The sequence below is a fragment of the Thermobia domestica genome, chromosome 2, assembly GCF_964235325.1.
Source record: "Thermobia domestica chromosome 2, izTheDome1.hap1.1, whole genome shotgun sequence".
In the NCBI taxonomy this organism is placed as follows: Eukaryota; Metazoa; Arthropoda; class Insecta; order Zygentoma; family Lepismatidae; genus Thermobia; species Thermobia domestica.
In genome coordinates this window covers 288,165,045-288,184,416 of record NC_137455.1, presented here as the reverse complement: position 1 = coordinate 288,184,416, position 19,372 = coordinate 288,165,045, and the positions used below count along the sequence as shown (strand labels likewise).

General features: G+C 36.8%; 1 protein-coding gene and 1 long non-coding RNA gene across 4 annotated transcripts in view; one reads left to right on the top strand and one right to left on the bottom strand.

Moving 5' to 3' along the window:
• Positions 1-9,212, bottom strand: part of LOC145678554 (meiosis-specific nuclear structural protein 1-like) — a 190,008-nt gene extending 180,796 nt beyond the window's left edge. The window contains exon 1 of one of the 3 annotated variants that reach the window (XM_081748841.1): positions 9,124-9,212. The gene's annotated coding sequence lies outside the window, so the exon portion shown is untranslated. Of the gene's footprint in view, positions 1-8,622; positions 8,848-9,123 lie in introns of those variants that run through there. The other 2 variants (XM_081748840.1, XM_081748842.1) reach the window with 2 other exon arrangements.
• LOC145678558 (uncharacterized) overlaps positions 1-19,372 on the top strand; it is a 154,708-nt gene that overhangs the window by 51,841 nt on the left and 83,495 nt on the right. The gene's annotated exons all lie outside the window — the stretch shown is intronic.

Sequence of the window (19,372 nt, the reverse complement as noted above, 5' to 3'; positions counted from 1 at the left end):
TCCTGTTCTGATCTCAGGGGCTCAATTCCAAACTTTAGGAAGTTCTCATCATAACTGTATTTCACAATTTCTTTAGAATAACGTTTTCAATTTAGGAAATAAGCTTCCTCATTCATATTTTCATGTGTGTGTGCTGATGTAATCTAGTAAAGTTTTCTTTATTTGAATGAATGGTAAATGTTTCGTACTTAAAATATTGTTTATAACGGACTTTTGTTCTGCTTGCTATTACTTATTTTTTAAAATTGTAATGATTGCGGTTAGTTTGACCGTACAGTATTGAGTATATATATATATTAGTATTAGTATATAGACAATAGTTAAAGGGACGTAAACAGGACTTTTCAGATTGGTGTAATTTCGAGGTGTGGTTATATATTTTAAAAACTTATCTCTCGACCAAACTTGCAATCTACTTCGTTCAAGATAGGTAAGGGTGATAGCAGCTAAAATTATTTTGAAAATTTCTTTTTGTATAGCACCTCGACGTTTCGAATCGCTCCGTCGGAAACTATGTATTGTAGGACATCTGTTCTTTACTTTTCACGTGCAGAATCACTTCCGCGAGATTAAGCAATCGGAAAACCACTGTTGATTGGAATTACTAGATGGGTCAAAAAATTATTGTAACAAGTACATAAATATGTAATTGTATTATTTTGTATTTTTTGTACAAAAGAATAAAAAATATAAAATAAAAAATCTCATTTCTTCTTTATAACAGTAAGTTAGTATTATCATAGTGAGCAAACCTGTAAAGAATAAATATGGTAAACGACAATTCCTTTAAATTGCTTATTTGTTAGCTGTTTACAAATTCATAAATATTTAAATTTGTAGGGAAAGAAATGTAATAGGTTCGTTATAAGTTGACTCAGTTGCTTGACAATGCGTTTGTGCGACAAGACATATATATATATATATATATATATATATATATATATATATATATATATACCCTTGCACCCCTATATATATATACCTTACTTTCAGATGAATACACCCTTGCACGTTCTGTGTTGGTCTTCTGTTTAGAAGTCGAATATGCCCATGTACGGTACATGGAAGTTTGTTTTGCGTTAATGCTCTTTAATGTCCACTGCATGTGGCTTATGCAATTCTTTTGGAAGAGAGAGCAAATATCAGTGGAAGGTGCAAAGTGGATTCATCTGAAGTCAACGTTATTAGTACGTGCAATGTGCGTTTAACATACGTTGGACATGTGTGTTACAGATGGTTTACACGCACCTGTTACATACGTTGGACATATATATGACATGAGCACTGCATCTCCATTGCAAAGCAAGCAAAATTCATGCTACAACTTGATTACGTGCATGCGTAATACACACGTAACATGCATGATGCCATATGCGTGCAATGGACATTCAATGCTCATCGCATAAATGTTCGACGTGTGTGAAAGGGACATGTAGTCCACCTATTACATGCATGTCCCATGTATGTTAGAGGTGCATGCAATCCACCTGCAGCAGACATGTCCCATGTATGTAACTGGTAAATGTAATCCACCTGTAAGACGTATGTTACAGGTGCATGTAATCCACCTGTAACACGTATGTTACAGGTACATGTAATCCACCTGTAATACGTATGTTACAGGTACATGTAATCCACCTGTAACATGTATGTTACAGGTACATGTAATCCACCTGTAACACGTATGTTACAGGTACATGTAATCCACCTGTAACACGTATGTTACAGGTACACGTAATCCACCTGTAACACGTATGTTACAGGTACATGTAATCCACCTGTAACATGCAGGTCTCATGTATGTTACATGTACATGTGATCAACGTTTAACATGCATGTTACATGTGGCTCCCATGTACATGTTACCTACATGTCTCTTCTGCCGTATATACATGGAACGTACATGTCTTATGCGTGTCCAACACCTGTTACACGCAAATTTCATGTACACTTAATGTGATGTACTTTACATGTATAATTCGCTAACACGCCCACTAATTTGCTAACACCTGTATTTCACGTGTATTTAACATGTCAATTACATTTTTATCAAATGAAAAGCAGCTGTCGTCAGATCCTCATGAGGTAACGTATATGTCAACTACATGGAATATGCCGGTTACGTACATGTCTTTCCACTCTCTACACGTTGTTTACACGCAGTTTTCACGTTGCAAGGTTGCAACTTTATCAACATGAAAACTACCTGTTTCCGTGAAATGAACATGCAATAATCGTGAAAAAAATACATACCTGTCTCATGCGTTTAAAAGTGTTCCATTTTCAGGCGCATGTACAGGCGCCTGTAAAAATATGCCTGTTTATGCATGTTTCACAGGCGCCTGTAAACCACCTGTATTTTCTGTCTGGGGTTCCATTACGTATGGAGAGCTAAATGACAAACAAGCATATGGTGACATTAATAAAAGGTTTCGAAATATTGTATCATTAAGTATTTCAATCAATGTTGTTTTTTTAAACATTTGGTAACAAGTCTTATTATATTTAAAAGAAGAAAAACACATCTACAAACTTTTTCCCGATTGCAAAGGCTGGCTTGGAGGTTCGAACCTGGCTTACTTTTTCCCGAAGATACCCGAAGCTGGACTTAGAAAATTTTTGCCTCAAAACACCAATAAAGAATGCGCTCAACCTTTTTGAGACAAGGTGTACATACCACAACAAGAATTATAACTCTACCTGTCTCCATAGCCGAATGGTGAGGCTCCGAACTTGACCATTTTCCATGTCTTCTACAATTCATAAATTGTACTCCCCGTCTTTGATGGCCCATTACTTGGCGGGAAAATTTTTTTCGACAAAACAAAAAAATATGGGTCTCTTAAAAACATGTCTAGTGGCTATAAAAAAAAGTTTCAACAATATCTGAGATGGTGATGGTACAATTTTATATTTTTTTGCCTGAATTGAAATGGAAGGCAACCTGGTGTGATATTTGGTGTATAGCATAGCTGTTCATTTATGGTGTATGTGCCTGAGGTACACAAATTTCTTGTTATTATGACAATCGTCTTCGTAATGTTGAATCTAACTTTTCCCCCCATTGAGTGTACTCGGAGAATCACATTTCGAATCTATATGTAAGGAATTTTGGGGAAAAAACTTGGAAAATTAGCACATCATTTTAATACCCACTACTTGCACAGAAAACCACATTTCTTTACTGTCATGCCTCAAAACAGTGAATTTCGACGTTAAATTACCCAAGCTAGATTTTCTGTTTTACTCACTTCTCACTTACTTGGAATACATCCCACGACGGTCGATAGATTGTAGAAGTCAGAGGAGTGTAAAATAAAATCTTATCTTCCACCAAATCCCTAGCGTTCAATAACCATACCACGATGTCATGGCGTAGCAGTTCACCTCTTCTTCTCTGACGCCAGTCACCGTTCACACAATTTTTATGACCACTGTCTTACACAACCTGCTGCAAACAATTTTCTACAATATCTAGACTGTCACCAACATTTATACGATTTCGAGAAACACCATTCCAAGAGAGCGTCACTATTTAAAATGGCACTTTTCTATAATTTTGTACAGACGTTGAAAACTTCACGTCTATCTCTTACTGCTGCTTCTTTGAAAGACAAAGACAACGGGAAGAAGATCCCTAATTGGATGTTTTTGATGACGTAACTATACGATGATCGATTTTTCTCCTGACATCAAAGAAGCCGAAAAATCTCAACCATAGCTGTGATTGCGGATGACCCAATCACAGATAATTTACTCCGAAACAAAGAGATGCATAAAGAAGAAATTATGGCTGACTTTCCAAATTTAGAATTTTGAAGAAAATTACGAAATAAAATTTGTAGTTTTCTTTTGAAGATTCCCTATAACAAAATATCCATAGAAATAAATTAAAAACCATATAAAACGATAAAATATACTCTTATTTTCTAAAATAATGCACTATTTTCGGTTAAATATGTAAAACTTACAAAATATAATTAGTAACCATGTATTTTCATGGAATACATATTTAAAACTATCGTTTTGATAAAATTTACGCAAAATTTGCGACCTACGTTTACCATAATACGATAAATAAACATATTTTAAAAGTTCCAATAAAGATAAAATTTTTATTTATATACACTGGACGCTCAAAACTCCTGGACCATGTTACATTATACAAAGTATAAGGTAACAAATCTTTGAGTTTTACGTCCCGCGGTTATGCCGATTAGGCTAAAGGAGACGGTGATTATGAGAAATGAGTGAAATGAAGAAAGTAGGAGGAAACGGGAGAACCCCGAGAAAACCCAGGAACACGGTGTTTGTCCACCACAAAGTCCACACGGCGCGAGCTGGGATCGAACCAGGGACCCGAAACATCAGAGGTGAACGCTCTACCACTGAGCCACCGCGCCCCCTTTTAAAAAACTGAGTTTCTGTGTATAATAATGCCCACGAAAACCACCATAAATAATTTGTTTAATGCAGCTCACGCCATGTTTATCTATTTGGACCACGAAGGACCGGAAATGTATTTAGTTTGGTAAGTGCACGAAATTATAACTAAAGAATATGATCAGCAATAACCATCTCGCTTTACAACTATCCTTACCTTAAGCATTACCACTGACCAAAGTATATATTATGTATCTCAAACAATTTTGTACAAACCTGATGAAGAATGGAGAGAAATGTCTTGTATCTGCTAATGTTACTAAGTATATGAGACAGTTTTGCGAGTAACTACACCTCAGAGACATGATATCAGAGTGATCTACTTCATTACCATTATTAAGGTCCAAAGTCTGATAAGAATTTGTTATTGTAGGTATGTTTTTCAACGACCATTTTTCAAAGACATTGGTCATAAAAATTTCGCTTCAAAATCATTTACGCCATGTACACTCCTCAAATCTTACGAAATCTTAATTGCAAAACTGCACTTTAGCAAGTAACTGCATTGAGGGAAAGAGTAACGAAGCATACCTAACTAGCACAATTCACAATATACTGTCTGAAATACTCAATTTTTATTTCGTTACTTCACATAATGTTACTTTCAGAACAAAATAGTGCTTTGTCAAGTGCAGAAAGCTTCGTGCAGTCAAGCGAAGAGTAAAGAAGCAACTCTTCGACAGAAAACCTTTAATTAAATCATTAAAAATCGGGTTGCATACGAGCTCGTTCGCTTTACACAACTGAAGAGTAGTTGGCTACATAGCCGTGCGCTTTTATTTATTTATTTATTTTTTAAAGGTTTGTAGCTGGTTGGAATCCTACTAAGTGACATTCTTTTCTTTAACTTCTACACTATTCTTTCCTTACAGTTTTTATTTTGTTCCAATCATCAAGGAAGCAAAGAATTTCAACATTTAAACCTCACCGATTTTGAACACAAAATATCATGAATCATGCGAAATATGTCATCTGACTATTGAATAATTTGACAGCACATCTACTTGGTCGTGGATCAAAAGTGAAGCCATATCACCATTTCGTCTACCCGACAGCTTACCTGAGAGTGCACTAGCCGTGCCAATACGTATTAATACTTGCTTAATCATGCTTCAGAGTAACCTTACCCTTTCATTCATTAGTACTCGTTCTCCTCATACTTTATCCAGGCTTGGGACTGTCAACGTAATGGCCATAGCGTTGACGTGTTTAAAAGTTAAGGAAAGCAGGATTTGTCAGAATAAATAATCTCTCTAATACACACACACACACACACATGAACAACTGAGCTTATACTTAGGAACTTATACTGAGCAGTCTTCTGTCAAAATCACTTCTATATACACATATATGCCATCTCCTTTCCTTCTCCCAATTATCTACTTATAGTAAGCAGTATTTATCTAAAATATATTTTACACATATTGTAAACTGTACCGTCAACTGCGCTCCTTATCACGCTTAGAAAATTACGGTAAGCAGTCTTTGTCAAAATTATACACTCATCTGTATTAAGTAGTGACCAGTAAACAGAAAAATTGTTCAACAATTTTGAAACATAAAGGCTCACTTTTTCTTCGTTTCTTGTCAAAATTGAAAAATGGGTTTAGCAGGTTTTGCTTCTATACCCTTGATATTCACATAGTTTTCCCAGTTTTGGTAGCTTAAACAGGCGGGTGGGGGTGGAGGGATAATTTAGAGTTGTTTTCCTTTTGAATTGTTTAGAGTGCAATGCATTGTAATTGGCAGGATTGGTTGGGAATAGCAATCGGATGTAAGGAATCTCAAAAGCTATCTTTTATCATTGAAATGTTTTACTTATTTTATTCTTAAAGTCTTAGGAAGTCTAAAAAGTAGATAATAAATGAAACTGTTACACGTTTAAGTTTTCCAAACTAAAATATGGGTTATTCCACGTCAGTCTAATTGTTTGTGCTGAAAGTATGTGAAGTGATTGTGAACAGTGCCACAGTGTTTCAAAACACATTTGAAACAAATATTGTGAAAGGAAGGGAAACATATCCCTCCCTTTTATAATAAATTCTGTTTTCTATTTCAATGATGCACTTCCACATGTATGTAACAGCAATCCTGAAACAAAGGAATGAAAATAATATGTACCAATGTTACCAATATAAATTTAGAAACATCCATACTGACTAACAGGAATAATGTCCTGTATTGAGTACTGTTCGGAAACGTAATACGAAAGGTGGATAATTGCTTAAATTCAAATGAATACTTAAGGAATAAATAAAGTTCAATATAAGTTCCTTTGATGATGCTGGAAAATAGCTACAGGCAAATGGTTATCGATCTGAACAGATATTCGCATGGTCAATATCTTGCAATGTTTGGTTTCTGTCGAATTTTTGAATCGGATCCCATTGAGTGCCCAAAATGCAACTTTAGTACACATATAAGACTAGAATCTGGACAATTTTGAACAAATTCCAGGGACAAATTAGTGCGAAATTCAAAATTCAGATTTTATTTTAAGTTTTTAAATACGGTATTATTTTTTATTGTACACGTTTTATCAATAAAGTACAACTTGTAGAGCAGTCTTTAAGCTTTTAAATGGTGTTTGTTCCATGTCTCTAGTGCACTAATTAGCCATTTTATGACAAATTTTGATAATCACTGTAACGAAAAAAAAATGCCTTTTTGAAATTTTTGTAGACCCAGTATGGACACTTTCAGGAGGCGAGGGGAAATATTTGGTATTTTTTCATTTCCCACTGTAATAAAGCTGTGCACCAATTTTTACAAAAATCTGAGATAGTCAAGTCTGATAACTTGTTGATTTGACATGGATGTCCCTACTCCTATTGATAGGTAGCAGTTTTATGTGACATTTCGATTTTTTCACGTTTATAACAATGTATGTCGGTAAGGAGCAGAAGTTATTACGTTTTGTGGAAGAGGTGTGGATTACTGAAATTGAGCACAAAGTGTGGTAAATGTAGGAAGACAATGAAACAAAATAAAGAAATACATAGTGGTCGAGGTGAGGTGGTATGCCATACCGCCTCTGGTTTTTTGATGAGAAGGCATACCGCCTCTGGTATTTTAGTGATTAAGAAATACCGTCACGGGAGAGTAGATGTTAAATACCTTTAATAAATCCATTTTTATACAGATTTTATTTCTTATGTAGAAATAATGGAGTATGTTTAGTACAAGGGGTCCAGAAGCACGTAAAAAACACAAAATTTACAGGAGAAATGAGTGATGCAAGTACTTAGACGTAACATAACGTAACCAAATCTTATCTAACCTAACATAAACTAACGTAAGCTAACCTGAACTAACCTAAACTAACGTAATATTAGTAGAAATAAGCGAAATTCTATCATTTTTTGGAAAATTATGCGGGACTCCTACACTAATATAATATAAACTAAACTAACCTAACGTAACCTAAACTAGCCTAACCTAACTTAAACTAACCAACTCTATCCTAAACTAACCGAATGTGAGCAGAAGTTACCAAAATAGTAACATTTTTTAGAGAAAAAAACTGGACCCCTTCTGCTAAACATAGGCCGAAATAATTTCTAATTTGACAACATCGACATTTTTACCTTTTTCCCACTTTTTGTTTTCAAAATGAGGTATCTTCAAAGAATTTAACCTAGTTTATAGTTTGATGAGCCATATTGATTTGTGTGTGTGTGTCTTCTTGTCTTAATTCATATGTCGTGTTTTCAGCATAAGCGGATTTAAAGGTTGTCTGCTATGGGAGTGATTCTTCCGGAGGTTTGGAATACTCCTCAGTCAATTCGGGGGTCCGGGAGCTTTCCCGTAGAAGATTGTTAGTATAAAAACTCGGTTTTTGACCATTTTCCTGTATAATTCTCTATAATACAACATAAGGGAATATTTTAATTTTTTTTCAGAAAATTGTTGGCGAGGGATAAAAGTCTCTCCATGGCCCTCTCCCCCCGTAACTAAAGAGAAGCTATCTAGTGGTTTTCAGTCATTATGTAAATAGAAATGCAATATTTTAGGAAACATACCCTCACTGTATGTCAACTTTTAGATAGCCGGTTTGCCAAGTTAAAATCGTAATAAAACATACCACCTGTTTTTTTTTTTTTTTTCCCCACTTCGAACACTTGTGAACAGCGTGTTGATAGTGCGGGAAAAAAGGTGAGCACATGGAAGGTTTTATACCTGCACCTACTAGCTACCGCTTGGGCCTCTTGCTGCACTCCTTGCCTGGCTCGGTTAGATAGCATGCTTGCTTCTTAATGACCACCTACTGCAGGTTAGTTTAACACTAGTTTTTATGGTACACTCTCGGTCCACTATTTACATGAGTGGGAAATTGTGAAAATCTCCTACAATGAATGTGCACAGAGGAATTTTTGAAGAACACTTTCCTTGCACTTTCAAACGTGTTTTTCTGTTTTGTTATTGTTGCAAATTAACGGATTTAGAAGCCCCCTCACTCTTACCCCTGCTTAGAATACATGTACAAAAAGTCAAACAAAAATTGTGTTATTGCATCCTATGCACGTGTGTACAACCACTCTTTATCTATATTTAATTCTCCTGTGTTTAAACTTGTAATTTATCACGACACTCTTTATAATAAAGTATGAATAAATTTTATAATATGTTAAAACAAAATTGTTAGTTTTAATGTAAAATATTATTCTTGAAAACTTATACCTCACAAAATGCCATTTCAAATTCTGAAACACACACACAGCAAACAAAAAAGAACAAATGCGAAAACATTGATCCAGTGTTGCCATGTTGTTTAGTTCAGTGATATTTCACCATAGTATTGCATAAATGTGGGCTCCAACATTGTATATCTCGGTAAGAACTTTAGAGACTTCATTCGGTATTGTTTATTGCAAGAATTTGGGGGGAACAACGGAATGCAATACAAATTTTCCAAAATCAGTTACTAAATAAGACCCCTGTGCGAATTTTGGACAGCAACTAACATAAAATGTACGTTTAGAGTTTCTGAGGATAAGTCCATGAAAAAAAGTTACTGTAGATGATTTAAAGAGCCTCATTCCTTAGGGAATATTGATAAGAAAACGCAAAATTTGCGTTTTAGTGTGAAATTGTCCAAATTTCAGTTAAATAATAACTTGATGCGTCATTTGCGACTGTTGCGATCCGAAAATATCGCGGATACCATTACGGAATGAGGCCTCAAAATGCAAGATTTATGTCGCAGACGTAATATAAACGGCTTCCGTTCTGATTGGCATGGTCCGGGTCAACTCGTATTGGGCTAGTACAACACAGTATAGGTATGAAAAATACCTTTCACTTTTTAGCTTAAAGAAAAATTCACTAGGAAGCAAAGAAATCTGTACTTTCGGTTTTTATCTTCGATTTCCAGATGGATACTTTAGAAGTCGAAGTTTATCATTTAATAATATATATATTTTTTTTTCGGCGAGAGTGACTGTTATTTTACAATATATTATTATAACCGTCACTAGGTTGTGTAAGTAATTTTTGTGGACGCTCTGTATATTTTAGAAAGACAGAAATCATTCTTCAATTTATACTTTATTTTTGCGACGCAAATAATTTCCTACTTCCATGGAAGCTGCAAGTATTGATTTCTTTCCCACGAATTAGAATAAAAGAGTCTTTCATCGTTCACTCATATAGTCGCCAGCACGTAGCATGGCTGCTCAAGGTCATAATGTGCTAGCCGAGGCGAGATTTCAAATTATTCTGTTGCAGGATTGGCAGGATAGTTAGCTACTTTGCATTGCAGAATATACGTTGCAGTGTCTCCAAGTTATAAGGTATGCATTTGTGTATAAAACATGAACATAATATTCTAGTAAATGCGCGAAAATATTGTCGCTCACATACTGGAATTACGTTCATCTTACCAGAGGCGGACTGGGAGTACAAGGGCCCACCCGGAGAATGATGATTAAGGGCCTTGATGAATACCGAGATAGTCTAGAGCAGCGTTTCCCAACCGATGTGCCGCGAGTGGGCCGCTGGTGTGCCGCGAGGAAATTGAAACAAAATTATTAATTTTATAGTAATCAAATTGCAAGACATAGGGAAAAATGTCAAGTTTCATACTGACTTACTTTTCTGTATATTTTTAACGTTGAAAAAAGTATTTGTGATCATTGTTATGACCATTATTGCTTGTTTATTGTTGCAGACAATTTCGTAACTTGAAATTTTAAAATATTATTCAATCCTTTCGACAAAGCAAACGTGCATACCTACATTTGTGTTTTAAAAGTAAGAGATTTGTTTGTTCGTTCATTATTTAGTAATCTATCTTCTTTGTGTAAGGTTGGATACAGTTTTAGAAAAAGGAATTGTATTTTTAGAAACCTGAGTCCTGTATTTCATTGCAATTGTTGTCAAGTTTTAAATTAGAATGTAAAATATGCATAATGATTTATCACGGGGGAAAACCTGCGATCGAACTTTCTTCTCTGTGAGGAGATCAGTAATTACAGAGAAAAAAATGCCACTGTATTTTATATTTACTACTACTACTACTACTACTACTACTACTACTACTACTAATAACAATAATAATAATAATAATATATGAGTGTGCCGCAAGAAATCAAGTTACACCTGTAGTGTGCCACAAGTTGAAAAAGGTTGAGAAACGCTGGTCTAGAGTCTGGACTGCCCTTTTAGGAAAGACCCCTTAGTTGGAGACTTGGATGGCTAAACCCCCGTCCTCACGAAATGTAAAGTTGTGTATGCGTATCTATAGCCAAATATTATTTTGCTTTCTTTATTTTCTACAGACTGAAAATCTTTGCAATGAATCGTACGTGTGCCTTCAAAGCAGCTACTGTTTATATTGAAAGAGACCTGAATATGATACGATTTAATCTTCAAAATTATGAAAATTTAATTTTCGTGAATGGTACATGCAAATGAGTGAATAAATTATAATAAACATAATTTTATTGAGCAAAAAATACTCTATCTTTGTAGATTTGTTTACATGATATATAATGAAGGACATTGAGTAACCACCCAATTACGGAGGTGAAAAAAAAGGAAATAACATTTCGAAAACACAGAAGTTTAGAGGAAAGGTTTTAATACATTTCTGATAAAGCACACTGAGTTTGATAAGAAATAATTTCTTGATGACTTCTTAAACACTAATTAAATTGGAACATTACTATAACATATTAGCATTATAGTCTAAAATATTTTTTCTACTAACGGCAGTTAGGAATCACCCTCTCAAAATCAAGAAAGAAAAACGGAACGAACAGCACAAACTTTGATGTAAAAATCATTTTGCTCGGAAGCGTGGGAACGTGATTTCCCGGTCTTGAGACGGGCTTAGGTCAAAAATGTCATAAATGCCTATTCAAATAAAGTTTCCCTTTTCCCTATACATATTGCAAGTTAAAATGACAATTTTTTTCGTAAAACCTCATTCCCTTCCAGCTATCTATCTATAAGTGTGAACTTCGATAGTGGTAATGTAATGCAAAGTAGTGATGGTTATTTCCAATCTAGCTGCCAATGTACATACTTTTCTACTTATAGTTAGTTCAAAGTTATTGCTTTTCTACTAGAGCGCGCGCACACGTTTCATCTTGTTTTTATTTATCCCTAGCTACTTTTTTTTTTCTGGCAGAGGTCGATTTTTCGAGTAGCTTGGAGGCCTCCACGCGGATTAATCTGGCACTAGCCGTGAGTAACGTCTTCCCCTTGTTATTTCTATTGAGGTAAGTTGCTTTGTCGTTGACATCCCACAAATTCAAATAAATAAATGCAAGATATTAAAAAATATAAAGCGTATCTTTACCGCTTGAGAAGTTGGTAGAAAAAGCATTTTTCGCTGCTTTGAATCACTTCCGCTGTGATAAGTGCTTTATTCTCTGCTTCTTTACGTTTCTGATATCCATTAGTTAAATATCATAAGTTAATAATAAAAGTCATAAGTTAAAAAGTAAATAGTTTTGCAAGAAAGGAGGGTTGTGTTTCCATTGGGGTTCACTATTTGCCGTGTACTTTATATATACGATAAAAAGAAATTGCCCCAATCTAATGCCCTGTTAATTTTCACAGCTTTGTAATGTCTTTTTTACTCTTGGATAAGAACATGGAGAATATTCCATAAAAATTCTCCTACAGCAAGAAAACCGTGTTAGACATGGAGTTGAAAACACGAGTTGTGACGTTGGAAAGAACCGGGTGCCCTAAGCACTGTGGTAATGTTAGAAATCGGTTCCGTGGCCAAAAACCCAAGAATTCGGGCCCCACATATTTGGGGGCTCAGGTCCCTTCTATTCGATATCAAATATATTGCACTCTCTTACTGACATGCAGTATCACAATATTCTCTTGTAATTTTGGGTTGAATAACATTCAGACAGGATAAAAAGGAAACTTACTTTGTGAGCGAAAAGCATGGAGAATATGGCACCCTTTGATGTCCGATTTATTGATCTTCGGACCCCTTGCCAGATTTACGACATCGCCGGTGTGCTGAGGGGAAACTGACCCTTTCCAATGGAACCATCCATGTCCAAAATCTCCATGCTTCATTGGTGAATAAAAGGGACCCGACCCTATACTTTCGAGGCAAGATATCTAAGGACATCAAGCCCGGGCTTGATTTGTGACATCAACGTTGTGCTCAGGTGACCAGGACCTTTCCATTGCCACCTCCCACGTCCAAGAACTACATATTTCATTGGTGAATAGAAGGGACCCAAGCTCGAAACTTCGTGGCTCGATTTTTGGGGCTTCCCTCGCGGACCCGTTTTGTGACATCACCGTTATGCTCAAGAGACCATTATTTATCGCTATCACTCGCGTCCAACAACTCCATGTCTCATATGGTTTCGTTACCGTAGAAGAATCAGCTCCATGCTCTTTATATGTTATCGATTGCACATCACATTATTGAATACATAAAATTATGGACGAGATTACATTTTCGAGTTTTAATAATTGTATTTTTGAGACTTTTTAAAAGTGTCTTATTGATTTTTCAAAAACAAGGCTACAGATTGGGCAGGGGCCCCCTTCGCTAGCACTGCTGGCCCATTAGTTTCACCACTGGTTACCATGAACAAGAATGGAATTTTGAATTAGTTATGACTAATCGAACAATATCTTAAATTATTTTGCAGACGGCAGGGCCCACCCGGAAATTTCCGGGTATCCGTGTGGCCCAGTCCGCCTCTGCATCTTACATAGTATTGATTAATATAGAGACGTGAAATTTTCGTTTATTTTCTGCCCAAAGAAGACGTTCTTTACGACAAATAGGTGCTATTGTTCGTGTTAAACTAAAGACATAGATATTTATTTCCAATCATGTTATTTTTTCGGATAGTTGTAATAAAATTTAAATATATTATGTATTTTCCCGGATTAAAATAAAGATGGGTTATAAAATATAAATGACATCATTTTGAATGAAATAATGCACTTCGATCTCAAAATAAATTTTAGAACAGAAATACATGCACACATGTCATTATTAATTTATTTTTATTATTTCTACTATAAGGATTTTTTTTTTTATCTGTATTAATCCTTCTGTGATTGACTGTACTTGTTCTTACTGGACGCTGGAATAATTGCGTACGGCTTGCACCACTGCCGGTTATTGGAAAGCTGATTGACGGTAGGACCGCTGTTTAGAATTCGTCTGCAGTGACCTTGAGCTGGCATGCTACGTGCCGGTCACTATACATATACGTGAAACGTGTTTTCACGGTAAGAAGATTTTAGTGAATAACAAAGACCACAATCATTTTCTTAAGTATATGTATGATAATCTTATTTCTATTACTTGGATCCTCGGTGCTTCTGCCTTTGTCATTAATATGCAAAGACTACGTTCTATAGTTATTTGGAACTGAATTAAGCGTTTTCTTCGATTACTTATGGTAATACTTAGCATCGACAGCTGGAATCTTGCCAGACTATTGCTTAGCAACATTGTTCAGCCATTTTTTATCTAGAAGTTCTCACGATTAATTATCGTAGTTTCTTGTGGCCAGTGAACTGTGAATTAACGCAGATTGTTTCAACACTTAATTTGCATATCCATACAAGTGGCTTAACCTGATTACATTTTAAAATGAACTGCCAACATTGACCAATTGGTGAACCCAGCTCGCACCTCGAACACCTCAACTCAAGAAGTTTTCTCCGCGTGTCGATGCAACGAACACGTTCGTTGGATTCGCTATGGCATTAAGTACAAGGACATACATCTCATAGCCGACCAAGGGCTCGTACAACGGCTACCCCCCATGTAATAAAGTTCCGGGTCCGCTGACCCAGTGTGTATAATTAGTAAACGGGTTCTACCAATGTCCTAATTATACATTGTTAATACTTGCGTTTATTCTGCTGGATAATACCGTCAACTTTTTAAGGATTCTTCGCAGCAGCCAGGAACTTACTTCGTGGGATTACCCTTAGTGTCACCCCACAGTGCTAATCCCCATGTGCACTAGTTAGTGGTGTGAGAAAAGTGCTTGTGGTGAACCCCCAAATATAATATTTCATCCACATATATATGAGATTCAAAAGTAAAAGGCTATAACGTCGTGAAATGTGTAGTGTAATTTGATGTCTGTGGAAATAATCAAGTGTCTATATCCATATCCGTGTTTAATGTTTGATTGTTTTCTTTTATTTATATATATATATATATATATATATATATATATATATATATATATATATATATATATATATATATATATATATATATATATACACCGCGCGAGTCAAATGTCCCTTGCCAAAAGCCAAATCGGTATCTATTAAGATATGAAAAAATGATAAGAGAACATTTTGATTTCCAAGTGTGGGTTATCCATCTATAATGGTGGGATTTTCGTAATCGGACCAACCGTTTAAGCTTGACACAAGTATAGCACTCAATAATAAAGAAAAATGCAACGTTGCCACTCAGTGGAGGACAAGATGGAATTAAATAATTTGGAGCGTGAAATACCCTAGGCCAAAGAGAGTAGAAAGGGGAACAAATTAAAGAACAAAGGAGGAGACCTGTTTGGAGGTCCCACGACAATGGCGTCTGCACCACAAGGGGGAGGGGAAGGAGAGAGGAGGTATACGAGGAAGACAAACAACTGAAAATAAGTCGTGTCGTTTTCTGACAGATTTACTGTACATGTTAGTGAGAAGAAATGTACATAACTCACGCACGCACGGCACTTGCTTCCAGACGCAACAGTCTTGGACACTATGCCAATAGATGCTCAAATTGGTACCCCTCCTGCTGGTGACACAAACGGTTACGGCGTCGCACACGCCGGAGTGTTTGGGGTGTTATTGCTCTACACACGTTCCGAATATTCTCCTGCAGCTGTTCCACGGTTTTGGGTCTATTCCGATACACAAAGGACTTTAGATAGCCCCACAAGTAAAAGTCTAATGTTGTGAGTTCAAGTGATCTGGGCGGCTATTCCACGGGACCCCTTCGACCGATCCATCGGCCAGGAAGCACCTCGTTGAGCTATTGACGCACTGTGTGGCCGTAATGTGGCAATGTTCGTCGTGCTGGAAATAAAATACACGAGACGATTCCAAAGGCATTTCATTCAGATACGGCTGTAATGTAGTTTGCAGATGATGTAAATACTGGTTTGATGTTAACCTATCAGGCAAAAACACGGGCCCTAATATGACGTTGCCGTGTATTTCTCGCTGATGGGCTTGATTGTGTGCTTCAACAACTATGTGGGGGTTCTCGCGAGACCAACACACAGCGTTGTGTCTGTTGACTGTGCTGTTGAGGTGGAAAATAGCCTCATCACTGCATAGATTGTCAGCCTCTAGCGTAGGATGTTGTGTTTGTGTCCAGTGGAACCATTCACAGAACTCTGTTCGTCTGTCTGTGTCATCCCCATGTAACGCTTGTACCAAATGTATCTTGTAAAGATGGTACCGTTCACATGATAACATTCTGGAGACCGACTTCTGAGATATGGAGATCTCTTGTGCAATTTTCCGTGTTGGTCTTTCAGGACTAGCTGCTACTTTTGCAAGCACGTGGCTTTAAAGTGCGCCATGAGTATCGAAATGAGTTGGTGGGACGGAGCTACCTGATTTGGATTACGCCTGTGATACTCTGCTGCTGCTTCCCGTTGACTCATTTCACCTGCATGACGGAGCACCATTTCATCTTTTTCTTGCATTGGATATATTTCACATCCTCAAAACACACGTGTCACAAGTGAAATCGATAACAGAGAACTACTCTCAAATCATCCAGAGCGGTCGCATTAGACACTCCACGAACAAATAGCCGTGTGGCACAGGTAGCTCCGATTGCTATGTACTAATTCCACCACTGCTCTCTGGTGATAACGATCAAATTCACTCAGACAAATGATCTGTGTACGTACAGGTTGCGACTTTGCCAGCTTTGTTTAAGTGTACCACAGAACACCAGCTAATTGGATTTGCTGACCCGCTTTCTTCTTCAGTAAACAACACCGATATACTACTCTGACAGAGCTTAGTGCGTAGAGTGAATAGCAGCAACACAGAAACCAATGTCTAGACCCAAATAACATATAATCATACTACTACTACTACTACGACTAATAATAATAATAATAATAATAATAATAATAATAATAATAATAATAATAATAATAATAATAATAACCATATAGAAAAGAAATATATACAAGCAAACACCAGTGATAGAAAATTACATGGACACAAGGTGATACGATCGAGTCATCCCGACTGCGGTTTTCCATGGTTTCCCGAAGCCCCACCAGGCGAATGCAGGGATGCTCCCGTCTCTACCAAGGATGCTATAAAATAGAGGATCTGCCCATATGTATCTTCATTCTATTAAATCAATGAAGCCAGAAAACAACCGTGCATCGGAACGCCTGATTGGCAACTTTCGTTTCCGCCGTCTTCTGATTGGCTTCTTTCGTTTCCGCCATGATTATTGGCTCAAAACATTGTTATCTTATTGGGCGGAGTGGGCAGAGTAGGGGTGAGGAAACTGTGACGTATGGCTTCAAGATTTTGTTGTAAGGGCAGATCCTCTATTTTATAACATCCTTGGTCTCTACACTGCCCAGGGCTGCTGCCTTCCCCATTCCTCTTACCTAACAGGGCCGCTGTAACCTCGGCGTTTGCGGCCCGAACAATTCCCTTAGCCCTTTCCTTCCACACTTGAATCAATAAATCAAGGGTAGGATCAGGTCATAGAAACAGGCTACTTCAGTTGGGATATTGGCTTAAGCACGCTTACCTCTCACAGTAAACCTGTCAGAAAACGACACGACTTATTTTCGTTTGTTTGTCTTCCTCGTATACCTCATTTCTCCATCCCTTCCCCCTTGTGGTGCTGACGTCAGTGTCGTGGGCCCTGCCAATAGGTCTCCTCCTTTGTTCTTTAATTTTCTCCCCTTTCTATTCTCCTTCGCCCAGGGTATTTCACGGTCCAGATTATTTCATTCCATCTTGACGTGGCAACGTTGCATTTTTCTTTATTATTGGGTGCTATACCAGTGTCGAGTTTAAACGGTTGGTCTGATTACGAAAATTCCACCATTTTAGATTGACAATCCACACTTGGCAATGAAAATGCTCTCGTATCATATTTTCATATCTTCAATACTTACCGAGTTGGCCTATGGCAATGGACTTTTGACTCGCTCGGTATATATATATATATAGTGCATTTAATTTAATAAATAAGCATACTATTATTCCAATTAATGTTTTTTTTTTTTTTTTTTTTGCGTGGATGAATGATAATTTTGTGTGTCGTGGTCTGAGTGATCATCTGGATGTCCATGAGGATTTCGAGACAAGACATCCGAACCTCTCGATGCTTGATGCTCGTCTCATCGTTGAGACCGGAGGGCGATCCGGGAAAAGTTCTGTAATCCTTTTTAGGAAATGTTCTTTGATGTCTTAACCAGGTAAGTTCAGGTCTCCTGAAAGTGTTCGTTGGTGGGATAGCAGGGGGCAGGTCCGGAAAGCGGTTACATTATCAAATTTTTAAACAAATCAAAATCTTTCTACTTGCTCTATGTCCAGATAACTCTTTAGACTTCGAATAGATTCTTTGTGCATTACTTACATTATTTCTCCAGAAGCATGGCATGGGGCCGTTTTCAATGTATGGAGCTTAAAGGAGTTTCCAAAGTCCATGTGTTTCGTTGATATTGAATTTATAAAAGAAATATTTATTTATTTATTTATTCCGCACACTGATCTTTTAAGCTAAATTAAATAAAAACTATTAGAATTCTCAATTGTTCAGCATACCTTGAATCTTCTTCCTTTCATTTCACTGTTAATGCCATTAAAATACGATGATGTTATTTAGCAAACAACTTTGCTCTGCTTTTTATCCGTATAATGAATGAAAAGCGATAAGCCAAAATATCGCCACAGCACCAAAAAATCGATTCTCGAATATCGAATACAGATAACGGTACAGATAACCACGCATACATGTCTGGAGCTCCCTCTTCACTGTATGATTAGCGTACGTGCCTTTGATGCAGCAGACTCCGGTTCGATTCGCAGTGCAAGTTTATGTGGTTCGGATTCCAGTTAAGCTGCAGATATATGTCTCATATAACCTCGGTGCTGAAAGAAAGGTTAAAATTGAAATCAATTCATCACCTAATGAACATACACATCTAAGCCAAACAAACTTGGCAGCATCGGTCTGATTCGTCACTATCAGCTCTGATGCTTTAGCACTGACCAAAGCTTGCTCTGATTCGAGTCAATCCAGGCTGGGATACCAGTTAGAAAAGTCCTAAAATAAGTATGTAATATCCTATATCTCTCATTAAAATCCATCTTATTGATTCAAATTGGTGCGGAATGAGGCACCAGTGCACTTTTTACTCACGCTGAATTAGCATTTTGTCACTACGCTTCGAAGAAC